Below are 16665 nucleotides of genomic sequence, written 5' to 3' on the forward strand. Positions count from 1 at the left end.
AGCGGTCGCTTGGTTCTAGACTGAAGCGCCTAGAACCGCACGGCCACGTCGGCCGGCAATACAGCTAGAGAAATCAGGTTAACCTGTATGTTTTTCGTAAGACTTCATTTTCTTTACAGCTTTTCATACAGAAGTAAATTCTTTTACGAGACATGGGGGGCTTACTGATCTTGTGACGCAGTACTCACCAATCCATATATCCTCTATAATGGATATAAAGTTATTTTGCTTGCCGCGGACAAACTTCAGAATCGGAGAAGACGAGACTAACTATATGACGTTCCCATTGTTATGTTATGAGTAACTTTAAACGTAGCACATTACATCAGAACAAAGGTTTGGATGGATGCTGCGACATTCTAAGAGCGATCATTACTACCACCATTTATGAAACTTTATATGGAAGTGTTACCGGAAACCTATTTAATGAAGTAAGCACAATAAATGTTACCACGAAAAGTTTTGGCCACTTCCTGGATGTAAGGGCTGCTGTAAACTATCATCGTTTCCACCGCAGCGATTTCCAATTGTTTCGGCGGTCATTGCTAGTGAAGTTGGGCAATTGTCACCAGCCACTACGGAAAGCTGCATCTCAAGCAATGGACTCTAAACCTAGGCTGCTCCAAACCTGATAACGGACAGACCGTCACAAATCTGTAACACTACCTGTAATGTGGCGCACAGGGCATGTTCACACCGCAATACACGCATGATCAGACTTCATATTTCGAAATACGAACTGTTGCAGAGGGTGGGGGGGGGGGGGAGGGGTGGTTTCTTACGTTGACAGACTACAGACAGTTGCGACAGGATACATATAAAATGTTGTCCGTCTGCAAAGGAGACTCATTCTCGCTATTTCATGTGTACAAATAAGGGTAACACGAATGGTGGAAGCTTTTTTGTCCACGGGGGAATCCATATACCGAAAACCTGTTTCCCGCCCAAGTTAAACAGTTTCAAGAACCGGTACTAATGGACAAACTTAGGCAAACACTACAGCGCCCTACGTGCCGGTCCTGTAGGGCCGCGAACACCCGGTTAGTCTAATTTCAGCGCGCACTGGCAAGCGAACAGTCAAACTTCCCCTTATCGATTTACTCCATATTAACAGACTGTTTAGGGCACGACTAGGTCTTCAAATCTAAGTAAATAGCAAAACGCGACAAAACCGTTTTCGAGGAATGGACGAGTGAACGTTTTACGCGTGCATTCCATCCTTAGTATGGTCGTTAGTAACTATGATTCCGCTCCCAAGCTAGTAAGCGTTTAGTTTTATACGTGCGAGGTCTGCGGATCGAATCTCTCTTCCGATACTCTTATTTCATTCCCACGTAATTGTAACAACAGATTTAAGTGGTACGCCTCGAAGCTGTGTGATGACCGAGCACGCTTACGAATATAATCTAAGTTTGTTTTGCAACAGATGCATTTAAATACAATGCACATGCGAAGATTCGGCAGTGCTGTATGTTGTAATAATTGTTGTACTGGTTTCTATGATCAATAAGAACTTTATTCGTACCGTGCCCCATAAGCTACACATTATACCTGCCAAATATAGACTAGATTAGATACAATTATTACACTGATTTTAAAGTTTTTTGTGTAACAATTTTTCCTATCTTATTACGGAAAATTTCTTTTTACGATCAATATCTTCAACATAATAATCCAAGTATTCAGTAATGACAGGTTGCACAGTCATAATGTGAGAAGAAAAAGGCGCAGGCATTCGATCCATGCACCCCGGGCTCCTGAAACTAACCGCTTAACAAGCTCGGCTACGGACTTCAGAGTACTAGCTACCATACATAAGTAAAAGTAAAATTTTCGAACTTTTCTCGAAAATTGTTGGTTGTTGCGTCTTCCTGTTTACGTATGATGAAGTCTTAGTCGTGTCCTACACATGCTATCATTACACGCAGTACAACGGGAAATATCCACTTCAGTGTTACTGGACTATGGATATAGATTTGTATCTACATCAAAAACATTATTTGGTTAACATTCTTTGAAAGCTATTTACGGACCTGGGCATCTTGGCGGTTGATAGTTTCACCATAAGGATTCGTCTGTAGAAAGCCGACACCGAAGTCCTACGCATGCAGCACTCCTTTAGGACACCTTCAGTGAAATTCCGTCCACTATAAAAATTTAACTTCGTTTGGGCCAACGGCCGGGTGCAAGCCTTTAAATTGGAGATCACTTCATGAAAATTATCCCTAACCCACCCCAGCAATCCTACTGGCGAAAGGGGACTAACAGTTTAAAGTGGAATCCGACGAATCATACTTCATTACGGGGTGAAGGTTGTGTTAAGACGAAGTGCAAAATTTTCGTGGTTCGACAGGAATTACTGTTGTACAAGCCGTCTGCTCTCAATTTCGAAAGGAGCTATTCTGAAGCCTTGCTCACACTTATGAGGTTAAGCCACACGCCAATACGATGGATATGACGTCTATAAGTATTCAATTAAGTATGTGATATTTTCTGTCAGAAATCAGCGTCTCGAGCACAGAAAGAGAAACTCTGCAGCAAGATCAATAACGATGATAAACTTACAACGCGCGCGACGACATTGTTCAGTAAGTCTTACAATTGCCAACAATACAGAGCAACAACTGCTGTAACAACATGGTGTTTGTTGTGGTCTTCAGTCCTGAAACTGGTTTGATGCAGCTCTCCATGCTACTCTATCCTGTGCAAGCTTCTTCATCTCCCAGTACCTACTGCAACCTACGTCCTTCTGAATCTGCTTAGTGTAGTCATCTCTTGGTCTCCCTGTATGATTTTTACCCTCCACGCTGCCCTCCAATACTAAATTGGTGATCCCTTGATGCCTCAGAACATGTCCTACCAACCGATCCCTTCTTCTGGTCAAGTTGTGCCACAAACTTCTCCCCAATCCGATTCAATACTTCCTCATTAGTTATGTGATCTACCCATCTAATCTTCAGCATTCTTCTGTAATGCTACATTTCGAAAGCTTCTATTCTCTTCTTGTCCAAACTAGTTATCGTCCCTGTTTCACTTCCATACATGGCTCCACTCCATACAAATATTTTCAGAAATGACTTCCTGACACTTAAATCTATACTCGATGTTAACAAATTACTCTTCTTCAGAAACGCTTTCCTTGCCATTGCCGGTCTACATTTTATATCCTCTCTACTTCGACCATAATCAGTTATTTTGCTCCCCAAATAGCAAAACTCCTTTACTACGTTAACTGTCTCATTTCCTAATCTAATTCCCTCAGCATCACCCGACTTTATTCGACTACATTCCATTATCCTCGTTTTGCTTTTGTTGATGGTCATCTTATATCCTCCTTTCAAGACACTATCCATTCCGTTCAACTGCTCTTCCAAGTCCTTTGCTGTCTGACAGAATTACGATGTCATCGGGGAACCTCAAAGTTTTTATTTCTACTCCATGGATTTTAATACCTACTCCGAATTTTTCTTTTGTTTCCTTTACTGCTTGCTCAATATACAGATTGAATAACATCGGGGATAGGCTACAACCCTGTCTTACTCCCTTCCCCACCACTGCTTCCCTTTCATGCCCCTCGACTCATAACTGCCATCTGGTTTCTGTACAAATTGTAAATAGCCTTTCGCTCCCTGTATATTACCCCAGCCACCTTTAGAATTTGAAAGAGAGTATTCCAGTTAACATTGTCAAAAGCTTTCTCGAAGTCTACAAATGCTAGAAACGTAGGTTTGCCTTTTCTTAATCTAGCTTCTAAGATAAGCCGTAGCGTCAGTATTGCCTCACGTGTTCCAACATTTCTACGGAATCCAAACTGATCTTCCCCGAGGTCGGCTTCTACCAGTTTTTCCATTCGTCTGTAAAGAACTCGCGTTAGTATTTTACAGCTGTGACTTATTAAACTGACAGTTCGGTAATTTTCACATCTGTCAACACCTGCTTTCTTTGGGATTGGAATTATTATATTCTTCTTGAAGTCTGAGGGTATTTCGCCTGTTTCATACATCTTGCTCACCAGATGGTAGAGTTGTCAGGACTGGCTCTCCCAAGGGCGTCAGTAGTTCCAATGGAATGTTGTCTACCCCCAGGGCCTTGTTTCGACTCAGGTCTTTCAGTGCTGTCAAATTCTTCATACAATATCGTATCTCCCATTTCATCATCTACATCCTCTTCCATTTCCATAATATTGTCCTCGAGTACACTGCCCTTGTATAGACCCTCTATATACTCCTCCCACCTTTCTGCTTTCCCCTCTTTGCTTAGAACTGGGTTTCCATCTGAGCTCTTGATATTCATACAGGTGGCTCTCTTTTCTCCAAAGGTCTAATTTTCCTGTAGGCAGTATGTACCTTACCCCTAGTGAGAAGCCTCTACATCCTTACATTTGTCCTCTAGCCATCCCTGCTTAGCCATTTTGCACTTCCTGTCGATCTCATTTTTGAGACGTTTGTATTCCTTTTTGCCTGCTTCATTTACTGCATTTTTATATTTTCTCCTTTCATCAATTAAACTCAATATTTCTTCTGTTCCTCCCCCCATGAACCATGGACCTTGCCGTTGGTGGGGAGGCTTGCGTGCCTCAGCGATACAGATGGCCGTACCGTAGGTGCAACCACAACGGAGGGGTATCTGTTGAGAGGCCAGACAAACGTGTGGTTCCTGAAGAGGGGCAGCAGCCTTTTCAGTAGTTGCAGGGGCAACAGTCTGGATGATTGACTGATCTGGCCTTGCAACACTAACCAAAACGGCCTTGCTGTGCTGGTACTGCGAACGGCTGAAAGCAAGGGGAAACTACAGCCGTAATTTTTCCCGAGGACATGCAGCTTTACTGTATGATTAAATGATGATGGCATCCTCTTGGGTAAAATATTCCGGAGGTAAAATAGTCCCCCATTCGGATCTCCGGGCGGGGACTACTCAGGAGGATGTCGTTATCAGGAGAAAGAAAACTGGCGTTCTACGGATCGGAGCGTGGAATGTCAGATCCCTTAATCGGGCAGGTAGGTTAGAAAATTTAAAAAGGGAAATGGATAGGTTAAAGTTAGATATAGTGGGAATTAGTGAAGTTCGGTGGCAGGAGGAACAAGACTTCTGGTCAGGTGACTACAGGGTTATAAACACAAAATCAAATAGGGGTAATGCAGGAGTAGGTTTAATAATGAATAGGAAAATAGGAATGCGGGTAAGCTACTACAAACAGCATAGTGAACGCATTATTGTGGCCAAGATAGATACGAAGCCCACACCTACTACAGTAGTACAAGTTTATATGCCAACTAGCTCTGCAGATGAAGAAATTGAAGAAATGTACGATGAAATAAAAGAAATTATTCAGATAGTGAAGGGAGACGAAAATTTAATAGTAATGGGTGACTGGAATTCGAGTGTAGGAAAAGGGAGAGAAGGAAACATAGTAGGTGAATATGGATTGGGGCTAAGAAATGAAAGAGGAAGCCGCCTAGTAGAATTTTGCACAGAGCACAACTTAATCATAGCTAACACTTGGTTTAAGAATCATGAAAGAAGGTTGTATACGTGGAAGAACCCTGGAGATACTAAAAGGTATCAGATAGATTATATAATGGTAAGACAGAGATTTAGGAACCAGGTTTTAAGTTGTAAGACATTTCCAGGGGCAGATGTGGACTCTGACCACAATCTATTGGTTATGACCTGTAGATTAAAACTGAAGAAACTGCAAAAATGTGGGAAATTAAGGAGATGGGACCTGGATAAACTGAAAGAACCAGAGGTTGTACAGAGTTTCAGGGAGAGGATAAGGGAACAATTGACAGGAATAGGGGAAAGAAATACAGTAGAAGAAGAATGGGTAGCTCTGAGGGATGAAGTAGTGAAGGCAGCAGAGGATAAAGTAGGTACAAAGACGAGGGCTGCTAGAAATCCTTGGGTAACAGAAGAAATATTGAATTTAATTGATGAAAGGAGAAAATATAAAAATGCAGTAAATGAAGCAGGCAAAAAGGAATACAAACGTCTCAAAAATGAGATCGACAGGAAGTGCAAAATGGCTAAACAGGGATGGCTAGAGGACAAATGTAAGGATGTAGAAGCTTATCTCACTAGGGGTAAGATAGATACTGCCTACAGGAAAATTAAAGAGACCTTTGGAGAGAAGGGAACCACGTGTATGAATATCAAGAGCTCAGATGGCAGCCCAGTTCTAAGCAAAGAAGGGAAGGCAGAAAGGTGGAAGGAGTATATAGAAGGTTTATACAAGGGCGATGTACTTGAGGACAATATTATGGAAATGGAAGAGGATGTAGATGAAGACGAAATGGGAGATACGATACTGCGTGAAGAGTTTGACAGAGCACTGAAAGACCTGAGTCGAAACAAGGCCCCCGGAGTAGACAACATTCCATTAGAACTACTGACGGCCTTGGGAGAACCAGTCCTGACAAAACTCTACCATCTGGTGAGCAAGATGTATGAGACAGGCGAAATACCCTCAGACTTCAAGAAGAATATAATAATTCCAATCCCAAAGAAAGCAGGTGCTGACAGATGTGAAAATTACCGAACTATCAGTTTAATAAGCCACGGCTGCAAAATACTAACGCGAATTCTTTACAGACGAATGGAAAAACTGGTAGATGCAGACCTCGGGGAGGATCAGTTTGGATTCCGTCGAAATGTTGGAACACGTGAGGCAATACTGACCTTACGACTTATCTTAGAAGAAAGATTAAGAAAAGGCAAACCTACGTTTCTAGCATTTGTAGACTTAGAGAAAGCTTTTGACAATGTTGACTGGAATACTCTTTTTCAAATTCTAAAGGTGGCAGGGGTAAAATACAGGGAGCGAAAGGCTATTTATAATTTGTACAGAAACCAGATGGCAGTAATAAGAGTCGAGGGGCATGAAAGGGAAGCAGTGGTTGGGAAAGGAGTGAGACAGGGTTGTAGCCTCTCCCCGATGTTATTCAATCTGTATATTGAGCAAGCAGTAAAGGAAACAAAAGAAAAATTTGGAGTAGGTATTAAAATTCATGGAGACGAAGTAAAAACTTTGAGGTTCGCCGATGACATTGTAATTCTGTCAGAGACGGCAAAGGACTTGGAAGAGCAGTTGAACGGAATGGACAGTGTCTTGAAAGGAGGATATAAGATGAACATTAACAAAAGCAAAACGAGGATAATGGAATGTAGTCAAATTAAATCGGGTGATGCTGAGGGAATTAGATTAGGAAATGAGACACTTAAAGTAGTAAAGGAGTTTTGCTATTTGGGGAGTAAAATAACTGATGATGGTCGAAGTAGAGAGGATATAAAATGTAGACTGGCAATGGCAAGGAAAGCGTTTCTGAAGAAGAGAAATTTGTTAACATCGAATATAGATTTATGTATCAGGAAGTCGTTTCTGAAAGTATTTGTTTGGAGTGTAGCCATGTATGGAAGTGAAACATGGACGATAACTAGTTTGGACAAGAAGAGAATAGAAGCTTTCGAAATGTGGTGCTACAGAAGAATACTGAAGATAAGGTGGATAGATCACGTAACTAATGAGGAGGTATTGAATAGGATTGGGGAGAAGAGAAGTTTGTGGCACAACTTGACTAGAAGAAGGGATCGGTTGGTAGGACATGTTTTGAGGCTTCAAGGGATCACAAATTTAGCGTTGGAGGGCAGCGTGGAGGGTAAAAATCGTAGAGGGAGACAAAGAGATGAGTACACTAAGCAGATTCGGAAGGATGTAGGTTGCAGTAGGTACTGGGAGATGAAGCAGCTTGCACAGGATAAGAGTAGCATGGAGAGCTGCATCAAACCAGTCTCAGGACTGAAGACAACAACAACAACAACATTTCTTCTGTTACCCAAGGATTTCTACTAGCCCTCGTCTTTTTACCTACTTGATCCTCTGCTGCCTTCACTACTTCATCCCTCAAAGCTACCCATTCTTCTTCTACTGTATTTCTTTCCCACATTTTCCCCTTATGCTCTCCCTGAAACACTGTACAACCTCTGCTTCTTTCGGTTTATCCAGGTCCCATCTCAAATTCCCACCTTTTTGCAGTTTACTCCGTTTTAATCTACAGGTCATAACCAATAGATTGTGGTCAGAGTCCACATCTGCCCCTGGAAATGTCTTACAATTTAAAACCTGGTTCCTAAATCTCTGTCTTACCATTATATGATCTATCTGAAACCTGTCAGTATCTCCAGGCTTCTTCCCATGTATACAGCCTTCTTTTATTATTCTTGAACCAAGTGTTATCTATCATTAAGTTGTGCTCTGTGCAAAATTCTACCAGGCGGCTTCCTCTTTCATTTCTTTGCCCCAGTCCATATTGACCTACTACGTTTCCTTCTCTCCCTTTTCTTACTACCGAATTCCAGTCACCCGTGATTATTAAATTTTCGTCACTTTTCACTATCTGAATAATTTCTTTTATTGTAACAACATATCCCTTCACAATCTGAGAACACATCTAGAAAATTAGTAGAAAGCCGTTGAGTATAGTATGGTCCCGATTATATAGGACAGAGTTCTCCGTGAATGGTTCAGGGACTTATGAAAAAACGAAGCCTGAACTACTTTTTAATAATTAGAACTAATATTATAGGAAATAGATAAATAACGCTGCCTATGAATGAAATTTCAGTAAAGTGGTCTGAACATGGAGAACAAAGTGTTCGTTGGAGAAAGCAAACCGTAGAAAATCTAGGTAGACCTATCATTTTACCATGCACGCTGACGCACTGAAATAGCATGAAGAAAATTCATTTCACAATGCCGATGCCTTCAGTCTCCTGAGCTCTGTAGCCATGGAAAAAAAAAGCCTTTCAACTGTGTAATTATGCACGTTCTATGAACACAGTTAATAGTAGTTTTCGCTAAAAACATGTATATTTTGGTTTATCCGTATTTTTTTATCAGCAATGTCTCAGGTCCGCATTAACCCGTATAATCTGAAACCCGCCGTACGTTATTTCACATGGCCAATGTAACAATGATTTACACCCAAATTGCCGGACACATTTACTGCTATTTAGATTTTTAATAAAACTTGAGCATCTCCCCTAAAGATCAGATTTCGCTTTCGTTTTGGAATAATGAAGTAAATGGAGACTGGGTTTAATGTATCCCATCGACGGTGTGGTCATCAATGACGGGCACAAATTCGACCAGGGCAAAGAAAACTCAATTGACACACAAATCAACACGTATTTAGAAAGCATCGTTCTTGTGGAACACAACTAGCTCTTTAGTCGCACTAAGTGTTGAGTGCTACTGACAAAGGATTTCAAATTTATTCTGTATTTCTGCATTTCCGGGAGGAAATGTCACCAACTTTCTCCTCCGAATGCGAAAATATTTTGTTAACGCTGGCCTACATAGGAAGAAACGATCACCATGTTAAACTAAAATTAGAGCTCGTACGGAAGTAGATTTAACTGACAGGAAGTCTTTTCTGAAAGTATTTGTATGGAGTGTAGCCATGTATGGAAGTGAAACATGGACAATAAATAGTTTGGACAAGAAGAGAATAGAAGCTTTCGAAATGTGGTGCTACAGAAGAATGTTGAAGATTAGGTGGGTAGGTCATGTAACTAATGAGGTATTGAATAGGATTGGGGAGAAGAGAAGTTTCTGGCACAAACTGACTAGAAGAAGGGATCGGTTGGTAGGACACGTTCCGAGGCATCAAGGGATCACAAATTTAGCATTGGAGGGCAGCGTGGAGGGTAAAAATCGTAGAGGGAGATTAAGGAGCTTGCACACGATAGGTTAGGATGCAGAGCTGCGTCAAACCAGCCTCAGGACTGAAGACAACAACAACAACAACAACAACAACAACAACAACAACAACAACGAAAGATATAGGTGTTCGTTCTTTCCGAGCGCTTTACGAGATTAGAATAATAGAGAATTGGGAAGGTGGTTCGATGAACGCTTTGCCAGGCACTTAATTATGATTTGCTTGGTATCGATGTAGATGAAGGCGGGAACTGATTTTTCCGAAGAAACCATATTATTTGCCATAATCTATTATGAAGCACAGAAAACCTGCTTATAGATGGCCAGACGAGAATTGGAACCACCTGAGTTCAGTGCTTTAACCACTGGATCATCTCTCTCAGGAGGTCGTAACACTACTCACATTTTCCAACAGTTCTAGGTATGCAAACCATAGTAATAAGCTAGAAGTTGAGGCAGCTAGAAGTTGAGGCAGAGACCACACTATTTACTTTCCTAATATAAATTAAGATTATTTAATTTTAAAAATTATAAAAATTTTCAGTTGCGTTCTCTTAGCACACTTCGTTAAAGATGGTAGGTGCATTATTTGATCTAAACTCTGAATCTTATGTAATCAGTGTTTAGACAGGACTTCGTATCCTGGAAGAAATCTGGCCGCCGACACTACAGTATTACGCAGGATCTGTTGCCGTGCTAGAATTATAACGTAAAGCCAGCTACATTGAAGTGATCTATCTTTGTGTAGCTCCACGAGGAAAACCTCCCACGAGTCACAGGAATCGCAAACAGCTTCTTCAAAGAGATTCAGAGACCTTCGTGGTTGAAGTAAGTTCTTTACTCATGAAGACCAATCAACTCCCTGTTCCACGCGCTTTTCTTAAGGTAATTAAAGATGACAAATATTTATAGTTTAAGGCGTCTCATAGGATGATTCGTTGACAGTTTTGTTGGTAAAGCAACAGTACAGCAGAGGACCTGAGAACACAACAGCACGTTGCTGTTAACGCCGCGTGGGTCGCGCCTAATGTATGGTTTCCATGTGCGACGTACGGTGGAAGGGGGGCGACGGGTTACCCGTTCACATTCCGTGAGAAGCTACGTTGGAGTGACGACGGAAAAACTACAACCGTATGGTCGGACCCCTATTTGAAAGTGGATGCTCTTCATTCCAAGACTAACGGTCCACTGCTTCACAACACACGAACAAGTCTGAAGTGCTGTATTTTAACATCCTTCGTGATCCACTAAGTTCATTCATACAAACTACTGAAGCAATTTTGAAGTTTTTCTTTCTTCCTTACACTTCCAAATTCGAGTTTTTTTCACTGCGTCTAATGATAATTATCGACGGGACATACACCTCTGATCTTCCTTTTTGGGATAGGCGAAAAGTCTATAGTAAAAGCGCTTTGTTAACCGTCGGTTTCACGTAGTCTTTCTTAAAGCTTGTTGCGCAACTGGAAAAAAGTTAGGCTACAGTACTGAAATATGTATGCTGACACGACCAGTTTTAAATTAAAAATAACTATCCCTGAACAAACCTCGTACAATCTTCACACGAAACGTTGAGTGAACTATTCCATAATATTAATCATAAATAATCACATTTATGTTAAGTACTGCAGATCTACGAACTTCATCTATAGATGCATCTCCCCCTCAGCACCGCCCCAACCTTATGAGAGCATAGCACATGAGAACACAGTACTCTAGAATTTATTCCATTAAAGGAGTAAAGTTAGAAGTAACATTACTCCACTTACCTTTAGTAAGTTATTTTAAGTTGAATTTGTATCCTTCCTATTAACTCTTCACATACTAGAGTGCTGACACTTTTGAACAACAATTCCTTCTATCAGTTTGCCAGTTCATTGCTACGCTCGACCTGTATCATGAATCTCTTCAATTCTCACTTCTAGCTACGCAGCACTTTCATGGCAATTTCAGTCACTATCACTCGAAGTTATGGTGGAGTATTACTTTTAAGAGGAACGTGCAACATTATAACCTAAAACTATAGAAAAACGCCAATAACCTTAAATATTCGGCCAGAAGCCCGAGAGAGACGTTCAGCTAACTCATTACGTGCAGTTACGTAATAACCTCCGGCTCTTACGCCTTCGTCGTCGAGGTTGCCACAACAACGAATTCAAGCCGACCCAATCTCCGACAATTCAACACAATTTGCTCATACTTATGTCTAATACAAGAACAGGTGTTACTTAACAATTAAGATCTGAAACTTAGTAATTATTACAAATCTAATAGCCAATCGCCCGAGACTTGTCGACGGATGGCTGCCGTGCAATAGTCATTCAGGACGTTTGTTGCCTAATTGTTAAATTAGGGTAAAATTTAGAATATGCACAAAATTTGCAATTTTTTGTTTTTCCGTTCTGAAGCAAAACCTTTGACTGTATGGGTTCAGTGACCACGGCGCTCTTAAAACATGTTAATGATGGCTTATTTGATTGTTGGTAGGCGACAAACGACCTGAAGGACGACTATTGCACGGCAGCTATCCTTCGGTAAATCTCCGGCGATTGGCTATTCGTCGATTTCTGTCATTACTAAGTTCAGAAGTCTTAAAAACAGTCAAAAGTAAAGCAATCCTGTCACTACCTAAGTATCTGCACTGAAGTGCAGAATTTTTCTAGATACTACCTAATGTGCCTTGGCTTCAGGTAAATTACGCATGTACAGAGTAGTTTCAGAACAGCGTCACTGCCCACCAACAGCGACGCCACTGAAATGTCTACATACCTGAATCAGCACCTGATCGTCTGCATGTAGGTATTACTTCAACGGGTGAATGAAGAATCAGCTACTGAGTCTTGCGGACAATTATATTTGTAATACATAGCTAGAGAACTGCTCCAACTATATGAACTGGCGTTCTAAATTCACTCACGTAGTCTCTGTGTATAATTCAGAACGGAACGTTTTACGAACGAAAAATATATAACGGGAAAGAGAGAGAAGGGGCATCCCATTACCGAGAGACGTACGAAGGCGCTAAACTGCTGCTAATACGTTGCTCAAAGGAAACCCAGTCGGTGTTCAATGACGCACGTAACGCTTGAAATTTCTATCTCACCGCCAGAGGGAATTCTTCATAAACTGGATTGCAAAGAGCTACAGATCAGTCCCCATTCACCACTTTACGCACGCTATTAAGACTCATTTGTTGGCTATTAGCATCTTATTTATACTGTATTGTGGGATCTGTAACAATTCGTTTAAGTAGAGACTTAAGGTCTGATAATTTGGTGCCTCACATTATGTCTTCAGTCAGCAAAATTTAAGCGCGCGGTTCTGACAAAATAACTAGATAGAGATTCCTCGAAGTAAAATTATTCAAAATTTTAGAGACAAAATTGCAAGGCTTATGGGCAAAGTTCGTTATTACCACAGCCTGCTGAAGACAAAGTGTTTTTCCAGCCATAAAATCCTAGAGCCACGAAGAATGCAAGCTATTAAAATGCCTTGCGCGAATAATTAAATTCTTATTCCATCGTTCTATTCGCAAGTTCATTATGCAAAGAGGGCATTATCAGAATTCATTAAGAGAGCTCCGACATTGACAAGAAACCCCCAAAGTCTCATCCACTGATTCATCGAGTCTTATTACACTGATCTACGTACACCTACATGCCTATTCTGTAATTTACACTAGTACCTGGTAGAGGGTTCATTAAACCCCTTTCACACTATTTCTCTACCGTCCCATTCTCTAACGGCACGCGGAAAAAATCTTTCCGTGCAAGCTCCGATTTCTCCTACTTTAATAAGACTGTCAGTTCTCGATATGTAGGTTGGCGTGAACAAAATATTTTCGCGTTCGGAAGTTGGTGGTTGCAATTACATGAAAAGATCTCGGCCCCAACGAGAAACGTCTGTTTTGATTAATGCCACGTCAAATCGAGTATCATGTCCGTGGCACACTCTCGCGATCATAAAAAATTGGTGCTCTGGTTTAAACTTTTTCGATGTCTTCCGTCAATCCCACATAGTAAGGATCCCAACAGCACAATAATACGCTGAGGACGGGCAAGCGTGATGTATGCAGTCTACTAGATTTGTTGCAACGACTGGCTCGCCTACCCATAACATTATATCATTCCAATTTAAGTTACTCGAGAATATCATCTCTAGGTTTCAGTTTAATTGACAGCCTTTACGTTTGTGTGATATGTCATGTAACCGAAATTTAATGGATTCGTTTTAGTACTCACATAGATGAGCTCACACTTCAATATTTAGGATCAACTGCCACTTCGCACAATACATATGTATCATCTGAATCATTTTGCAGTTCGTTTCATTATCTGTTCACTCCACTGGACATAAGCAAACATTACAAGAGGACTGCGCATATTGCCTTTTACATCATTTATACAGACTGCTAACAGCAAAGAGCGTACACCGCTTCTTAATGACTTTCCGTCAACTACTACAAACTGCCACCTTTAACGGGAAATCGCGAATCTAGTTGCACAATAGACTATATCGCACAAACATTTTCATTAGAACCCGCCTGTGAGAAACGGTAACAAAGCCTTATACAAATATTAATCTATTTGGGATCCCTATCAACAGCACTCATTTCATAAAAATAACGAGCCATTTGTTTTGCGAAAAGACAATCTTCTAAATCCGCGTTGGCTACTTGTCAAGAGATCGTTTTCTTCGAAGCATTTGATAATCTTCCGAAACCTTACTTTAACTCTACGTAAGTGATGAGTAATTTAGCGTATTGCTTTCCAGTCTTTAGGTACGGATCTAGGCTGAACGAGCGGTAGAATAAAACTTTACTTTGAAGCTATTATATCTGCACACTCTGAAAGGAACCAAACTGATAACACAGTCTGGACAGGAAGCCTAGCATTTATGGAATTACCAGAGTTACCATTTTTCACTTATATTTCTAATTTCACTCTTGCTTACAGTTTCGAAGTCTGTATGTGTTCATTACACAAGGTGTTACAGTTTGATATTTTTATATCTGGTTCCTTAATATGTACACTAGTCATTGAGCCCGTTTTCTGCGTCGCATAGTCTTCCCATCCACACGTCACAAACTTTACGGCCCGATTTCTGCATGACCTTAACTGCACCACTAAGCGGACTAAACGTTGAGTCTACGTATCCACACCTGACCTGCTGGCCAAGGGAAAATAAGCATAAATGGCTCGCTCCTGCCACACACTTTGCTCCACTAAACACAGGGCTTTTAATAGTTAAAATTTCTTGTATGTAAATAAATACAGATGTAATGTACAGTACACCGTCCTCAGTCACCAATAGAAATATCTGCACTTTCACCCATTACACCTTGTACATAGATTAGGATTTTTCACGAAATACCGATACATACGATCATTCTATTTTTTATTTATTTGTCCGTTACTTTTGTGCGGTGTTCGTATCACTCCATGCTATAAAATTTTTAACAAATAGAATTTCATTTATAGCCTTTTTACTCCATGCAGAGGAAATAGAAGTTATATTGTCATCAATATTGTCTATGTATTTGCATTTCCATGGTCGAGCTAGGAAAACAATGAAAATGAATTTATAATGGTTGTTATTTTGATCTACGGCATTATTAGCTTACACATGTGCTAACACCGACAACAGCCAACACGAGTTTGAAAAGAATATTGATAATCCAACTCTGTATACGAAGATCGTGATATTAATACTTAGAGTTATCAAGATTAAAACAATACTGAATTTATTTACAGACACTAGGGACAAAATTTTATCAAAAGGTGTCATCCAAGCTGGAGATCCAACTTTCAGCTATGTTAAATTCTGGAAGTGGTCTAGAATGGCGTCCTACATCTTCCGCCACCTAAGAAGGCCAGTACAAAATATTCGACAAGCGCGTGGTCTAACAATGGTGGTAAGACTGCATATTTCATTGCAAATAGGTTTGCTGTTTTTTCCTGGAAAAATGTCAAACATGTAAGCATACTAATGAAGAAGGCCAAGAAGGTTAAATACAGTGAACCTCACCAGAAATATCCGAAGCGCAAGCCATCAATGACTATTTGCAACTTATTAAACCACGAGTTTACATTTTTAATTGCTATTCTGGCCAATTTTATGACTCTTCGATAATTTTTTTATGACCTGGATAATTATATTACTCCCACGGTAAACAGAAAGTGCAAAAATCGTAGCAGAAAGTTTAAGCAATTTGTTCCCCTCGACTGAGAATATCTACTAAGTTCATTAAATGTACTGGCAACGATCAGCTGTAGAATGGAATGACAATTTGTGCCGTACCGGGACTAACTACCAAGGGAACCCAGCAAGTCAGCGTAGCGCAGCGGTAAAGGTTCACAACTACAGCGCTGGAGGTACCGTCTTCAAATCCTACTCGTGTACTTTTTCTTCAAAATCGACCGAATTTTTCAATTTTACTTCATAGAATATCAACCAACAGTGTAAGGTGTGTCAAATTATGAAGATATATTCAGTTAATTTTTTCAAATATTCATTCTGTTTGTGGTTCGCATCATATTCTTCATATTCATCATCATTTTTATCTGCTTATTTATACAGACATTTTTACGTTTATTTTTGGTGGACTTTGATGTTAAGGTATTCAGTTTCCGTGAAACTACCTTGTTGTCACTGATTCTTTTATCCATCACGATGCTCCTAGATGCCCGGAATTATTTGTAGCTTGCAACTGAGAATACTACTTCACCGACTTTACCGCAGATCGACTTTCGTGACAATACTAAAATTTTCGAAAGTAATTCTGAATAACTTTACACTTTAAGATAAGAAGTAGTACTGCGAGACAGCAAGTATTTACCCTATCGACACTTAAATGCTCGAGATGACAAGCGGTAGAGGAGGAAGAACAGTATTCGACTTACCACGAAACCTGAATGCTGATTATAGTCCCAATATCTGATACTTGTAAT

General features: G+C 40.4%; 1 protein-coding gene across 4 annotated transcripts in view; it reads right to left on the bottom strand.

The window, feature by feature from the left end:
* Positions 1-16665, bottom strand: part of LOC126297626 (phosphatidylinositol-binding clathrin assembly protein LAP) — a gene marked incomplete at its 3' end in the record, with an annotated part of 166828 nt that overhangs the window by 115985 nt on the left and 34178 nt on the right.

Source organism: Schistocerca gregaria, chromosome X (assembly GCF_023897955.1).
Source record: "Schistocerca gregaria isolate iqSchGreg1 chromosome X, iqSchGreg1.2, whole genome shotgun sequence".
In the NCBI taxonomy this organism is placed as follows: Eukaryota; Metazoa; Arthropoda; class Insecta; order Orthoptera; family Acrididae; genus Schistocerca; species Schistocerca gregaria.